Genomic DNA, 7,157 nt, shown 5'->3' on the forward strand with positions numbered 1-7,157 from the left:
TTTTAATGTCTCTTTCACATTATCAACTGTCATCTGGTGGTCTTTTGCTGTGGACTGATTTTTTCCTAGTTATGAGACCCAGTTCCCTGCTTTGCATATTGCATAAGTTTTCATAAGAGGCTGGACATGAGACTATGAATGTGTTGAAAGTCTTGGTTTTGGTATGCCCCTCTTATGAATGCTGAATGTCATTTTGGAAAGCAGTTCATAACTTGTGAGTCAGCTTCATTTTCTCCAGGCTTACTGTTTTTGTTGTGTTAAGATGTGTTTACCATTGTCTAGAAATATTTTAAAGCCCTGATGGACAAGTTGTGGTTAGCATTTGCTCTAGAGCCATGTTGTTAGATGTACCACTGACGTGTGACCTTTGATGGGGTTTCATGACCCACGTATTGATTCATATTGGTGTGTTATAGTGAGTGGTGACTCTGAGTGACACATTTGGCTTTGTTCCAGTTGACTTTTTTAGCACCACCATGACTGTACTATGAATATATCCCAAATATTAATTTTCCATCTTAAAGAAAAGTTAAAAAGTTTTCTTTTAAAACATGGTGTCCAGGCAATGATGTCAGGAGGGCTAGCGAGAAAGCCATCTGTGATTGGCCAGCTGAGCTGCCAGGTGATTGGCCACATGATCAAGGCCAAACTGAGAGAAACCTGTTGATTGGCCAGATATGGTTTTGACGTCACAAGAAAGCAATGTGATGAACCAGGGATGTTAATAAAGGCAGGCAACAGCTCAGGCCATACTGAGGAAAGAGATGGCAATTCCACCACAGCTCTTCCTGATGTTCCTCACATTATCTGCCCTGTTCCCTTCCATTGTTAATGGCAAGAAGTGTGCTCACTCCTGCCTGAGGCCTCTTGTTGACATTGTGTACTCCACATTCATGTCTGTGCTTACCTTTCTGCCTCTCTGTAGTTCTGAGGGTCTGCATACCCACATCTGGTAACTCCAGGACCCACTTCCCATTGTAAGGTTGGCTGGGCCAGTCACCTATGCATTCCCATTTGGCAAGTGGGTTGGAGAACTAGTTATGAGAGTACAGTGGATTCTCAGCCAGCTGGGGAGATCCCCTCCCAAACCTCTGTGATCACAACCAGGGTCAGCACAGGAAACTCAAGGCCATGTCCTGAGGGAACCCTGAACACCTTGCTACCCCTGGGGTCCTCCATCTCAGCTCAGCACAGGACACATAAATGCTCTGCACATCAGGCTGACCCAGATGTCCACATTGTGGACAATGCCCACAGACACCTGGCAAAGAGGGGAGTTTTTGACACAAGTAAGTACTGGGAGGAGTCATCACAACACTGGACACAGTGGGGGTCTTTGGAACACAGAACATGAGCTGTCTGATCCAGCTTAGTGGTGGAAAAACAAATCCCAAAGACACTGGAGTGACCAGAGGCCAACAGAGCACAACCATTCCAACCAAGAATAGCACAGTACAATTGAGTCCCCAGAACACTGGGTTTGTGGGGAGCCACTCTCCGATGAGCCCTGCATACCAGCTCACTATTGGGCAATAGAGTCACCTGGAAACCGATCTGACAAGAGGCCACTGAACTATGAGAACTTCAACCCAGGAGAGGGGGCAATTGCGTGGCCAGGACACTAGACTTTCCAGGTGCTTTCAGAAAACAAACATTCCAATCGAGAAGAGAAGACTGCAATCAAGTCTCCAGAACACTGGTCTTGCCAAGACCCAGCAGACCACGATTACTCCAACCCAGCTATATACTAGACCAAGGAGTCATCTGGACAGTGAGCTCACCACATTTAATGGTACTTGGAGCCCAAAAAGCCATCTCTGCACTAGGCTACATACTCACCTGGACAGTGAGCTCACCAATTGCCCTTGGGCCTGGAGCCCTCCAAAAGAGTAGAGCACTGGACAATCATGTCTCCAGAATACCAGGCTTTCCAGGAGCCTTAGACTATGAGCCATCCAATTCAGCTCTGCATGAAGCCAAGTTGTGACCTGGACAGTGGACTCACTACTTTCCCTTGGACCTGGAGGGCTCCAAAGCAGCTCAATACTAGGCCAAGTACTGTATTAGACAGTGGGATCACTACATGCTCTTGGATCTGGAGCCATACAATTGAGCAGAACACAGGAAACTCAATTCTCCAGAACACCAGGCTTTCCAAGAGCAATCAGACCATGATTCCTGCAACCCAGCTCTGAACTAGGCCAAGGAGTCACCTGGACAACGTGGTCAACACATGCCCTGGAACATGCAGCCTTAAAACCTAGTTCTGCACTAGGCCACGGAGTCATCTGGTCAGTGAGCTCACCATGTGCCCTTGGAACATGTGCCTTCCAAACAGACTGCCAGGGCAATCAAGTCTTCAAAACACTGGGCTTGCCAGGAGACTTCAGACCATCAGCCATCCAACTTAGTTCTGCACTAGGCCAAGCGGTGACCTGGACATTGGGCTCACTCTTTCCTGTGGACTCGGAGGCCTCCAAACAGGTCAGGACTAGGCCAAGGTGTGTCATGGTCAGTTGGATTATCATGTGCCCTTGGATCTGGAGCACTCCAAAAGAGCAAAGCATAAGACAATCAAATCTCCAGAACACTGGGTTTGCAAAACCTTGACTACATGCCATCCAAATCAGCTCTGCTCTTCCCAAGGAGTCATGTGAACAACAGGCTCACCATGTGACCTTGTAGCTGGAGTGATCCACCAAAGCTCTACACAACATCATGCAGTCACTGGGAAAGTGGGCTCACTATGTGCCCTTGGACATGGGGCTCTACAAGAGAACATAGAACTGTTCTAATCAATAGGATCTTAGGGCAACTGAACACAGGGCCGGCCAATTGGCTTTATTCTATGAGACCTCCATACGCAGCTCAGCACTGGACCCACATGTTCACTGGACCTGTGGCCAAATGGGAGCCTTCAAATCATAAGCCTTCTATCTCTGCTTAGCATTGGTCAAAAAAGGTCACTGGAACACTGGCTTGACACAACCCGGTCTGACTGGGAGCCCTCCAACACAGCAGAGGAGTGGAAAATTAAGTTCCCAGGACATCAGTCCCACTGGGAGCCCTGCCACACCAAGCCCTCTATTCTAGCTTGAAACTTGATCAATGATTACCCTGGACACTGAGCTAACTGGGGACCTTCAACCAAAATATCCACATCCTAGCAAAGCACAGGAAAACTGAATCCCTTATCACCTGGGAATGACTTCAACCTTAAGTCCTTGTGGCCTTTAACCTGTGCAGCCTTCCTCTTTTGGGGGAGTCCTCCTCTTCAGAAGAAACCAACGCCATGCAATAAAAGAAGAGATAGACCATTTGTTTGAAGACTTTGTACTGAAACTCATGGCAGAACATGAGAAGGGGAGCTGGGAGGAAGTTTTAGAGGAGACCCAGGCCCTGAACCCAGATTAGTCATTGAAAGAAATCCTCCAGATAAAGTAAAGTTGCTCCCACCTGGAGAGATGGAGGCCATAGAAGAACAGGCTAAGTAGTGGGGAGGGGGGCAGGCTCAGCTCCATGAGGCAGAGAGATTCTTTGTGCACATGGAGGACTTACTGGATGCTTTTGACTTCCAAGCAATGTTCAAGGAGTGATGTCCCCCACCCACAAAGATGGCATAAAAGGAGAGCTTGGAAAAGTGGTCATCTCCAGGAGTGGGGGCATGGCATAAGTGTACAATTTAAATGAATTTTAAATAAATAATTTACAATGAGATTATAAGAAAAATTATGAGAAACAATCCCTGGGTGATTGTGATGTGCAGACTGGCTCAGTCAATACTGTGCTTTATGACTCATAACATCGTTCTGATGGTGGGCAGTGTCTACATGGCTCTGAGAAAGTGTAAGTGAACTACAGGGAGATGACCTTGATATCAACTTGCCTGTCCCCATGAGTACTTTCGCACACACTGACTTCTCGAACCCAAGGTCAGTTGATCAAATCAGCTCTATTCTGTTAGAAAGAATAAGAGAAGCAATATGTCTGCACACAGGTATTTATGCATAAAGCATTTCTGTCCTGAGATGTCCCAGCCAGGTTGTTCCTAAACTTGAGTTTGGACCCTGATGCTATGGCTTCAAACTCAGGCCATAGCAACAGGTGTATCTACACTTCAGTGTCTTTTCTCATGCAGGCCTTTGAAGAGCTAATGTCACAAGAATACCAGGTAACCAGAGAGGAGGGAGGCCAGAGGCACTGGATTATTCCCTGCCTCTGCTTGAGGAGGTGCAGGAAGCAAAGAGTGGTGTCAGGGACCATGATGGTGGGTTCTGTTCTGACAAGGGAAGCACTGCAGACTTGGGAGGACACATGTGGGATTCAAATTGGGTGCTTTAGATTCAGAGGTCTCGACAGAGTAAGGCAGTGTGTGAGAGAGAAGGAAAGAGATGCACCTTGGCAATTGTAGGGTGTGCATGAGCATGAAGGAAGTAGTCACTCTCAAGAGGGATAGCTAAGATTCCATGATGAATTGGGCACTGGGTTTAGAAGGGATTTCGAGGTCAAGGTTCCAGTCTCAAACCCTCCTTGGAAATGGTCCCTCTTAGTTGCAGGAATGTGGTGTGGAAGCTCAAGTGAGGTGCAGAACCAGTCAGGTGGGGCCCACCTGTGACTCCACCTGAGATTCAAAGGAAGTTCCTAGTCCAGTTCGTTCTCAGCTCAGCTCAAGACATTGTTCTCCTAGCCACTGGGCACAAATTGATGGGAGCCATGAGGAAACTAGCTGTGGGGGTGGAACACGAACTTCAGGAGGACATAGGAAGTGGAGGATTCTGTCTTTAAGATGGATGGTGTCTGAGCTGACATGAGAGCTGCTGCTTTTAAGAGCCTGTGGGGAGGCTGGTGGAGTCCAGGTCACTTAGATGTAAGGGGGATGTGTGTTGCTTATGTGATCCCAACACTTGGAACATCCTGTGCATGGCTGCTCAGACCCTGCTCATCACACCCTGGGTTTTCAGAAACATCAGACTCCTGGTTGAGCTGAGACCCCGGAGATTCTCACCCCCTGAATCCCCATTCCTTCATGTGTAGAATGTGGACAACTTGGGTGGGAGTTGATTGTATGAATAAGAGCCAGGAGAGGGCAAGTTTGTGGAGGGGATCCACAGAGCACAGGAGAGATGGTGTCCAATGGATGGAGGAAAAGTGGAAGGTCCACTTTGATCCTGGCTCTTTCTTCCTAACGGGAAAATTTCAACTCTGAGAGGAAAGCAGCCTGGGTTCTGCTTCTATCCGACACCTGGCCTACCCACATGTCTACCCACAATACACAGACACAGTATACAACTGTCATGACTCTTATGTTTTGATGATCTTCAGAAAGGGATTCTTCTCTGTCTTTCATGCCATTTCATGTGGTGCCTTACATGTCTTGTCAATATCAACTTTGGTACTAGGCCTTGTTAGATTCAGTTGAATTGTGAATAGAAAATGCCTAGTAATCACCAGTGTTCTGAAGCCCGTTGTTCACAATGGACAATTGGTAATGTTAAGATACTGAACAAAATGGCTCTTTCATTTCAATCTGCAGTCATTCAGATAAGAGGAGTTTACAACCATTTCCAAAATTTTGTTATAAGGGTTCCAATGCCTACATTCCCATAAAATTCAAATAACCGGTATCGTGTGAAGACATGCCAGCTTCTTTGCATATAATCCTATGTTGTTGTCAATGCTAGGTACCCGTAGATTGACATTTATGTAAACCACGATGACGTTTTCCACCAAGGTCACCTGTTTTATTTGTACCTCCCTTCTTTTATTTAAACCTACCTCAGGAAAACAATGTTTGCAGTTTTTGTTTGTTTGTTTTCTTTGTTTGTTTGTATGTTTTCATAGATGTCAGCCAAATATATTCAATAGACATGTTACAATAATGTTTCTGTTTCCAATACTTTCTTCCAAGACTGAAGAAAAGGTGATATAATTTTACTCTGGATTTCAATTTAGCGTTCTTTGATTTTGAACACTATAATTCTGGTGTGTGTGTGTGTGTGTGTGTGTGCGCAGCCTGGAGAAAACAGAAATGCCCTTAATTTTTTTCTATGTTTGGAACACTTTGAGGTTTATGTAGCTAAGAGTGAGGATATTTAATGATAACAGCACTGGAAGGACTGGGTTTACACTGCAGTGATCCAAGCACTTGTCCATCCGAAACACTCTGTGCTCATGTACGTACAGGGAGGGGATTTCTCATCCACTCACTGCCTCCCACTCTGATTCCATATATTCCAGGTGCAGGCATGACAAAGGGAACCCTGAAGTGTGCTGTAGTCCAAAAATACAACACCCCACTGTGAGGACTTTAGTATAAACATGTTAAAATGGATTGAAAATCAGTGCTCCACTTCATCAGATGTGTGTAAATATCCTCTCTGTGGATGCCTTTTCCTTCTCTTTCTTTGTAACTTTACCCTATATCTGTGTTCCTAGCTGATCAAAGCATCTAACACAGGTGGTGTGTGTGAGTGTTGGTATTTATTCATTTCTACAATCATGGCTCCTAACTGAAAAACTTCTGTAGAGAAGTGTTTTATATTTATCTTTCATAAAAACATTAAATTATGTTTTTTTTAACGTCTATTTATTTTTAAGACAGAGAGAGACAGAGCATGAACAGGGGAGGGGCAGAGAGAGAGGGAGACACAGAATCTGAAACAGGCTCCAGGCTCTGAGCTGTCAGCACAGAGCCCGATGCGGGGCCTGAAATCACGGACCGTGAGATCGTGACCTGAGGCGAACTTGGACGCTTAACCGACCAAGCCACCCAGGCGCCCCTAAATTATGTTTTTACCAAAGAACCAGTTGTACCTAAAAAAGAAAACCTTCTCATTTCTTTGTTTATGGTGGTCAATAACAAGCCAAAGAGATCATTTTGGAAATTATTATTGTTAATTATGATAAGTTACTGAATTCTTGCTGAAAGCCACAAATTGATATTTTGTACCTGCCTGCTTCTTTTTGCAGACTTGAACTTATACATAAGACACCTCCAAGAAAGTAAATTCAATTGAAAAGTCACAAATTACACTCTTCAATTGCCAGTTACTTTTAATTAGAGTCGAAAATTATTTGTTTGAGATAGAGAGATAGAGCAGGGGAGCGACAGAGAGAGGGAAGGAGCAAGAGAATCCAAGCAGGCTCCACACTGTCAG

Source organism: Leopardus geoffroyi, chromosome C3 (genome assembly GCF_018350155.1).
Source record: "Leopardus geoffroyi isolate Oge1 chromosome C3, O.geoffroyi_Oge1_pat1.0, whole genome shotgun sequence".
Taxonomy (NCBI): Eukaryota; Metazoa; Chordata; class Mammalia; order Carnivora; family Felidae; genus Leopardus; species Leopardus geoffroyi.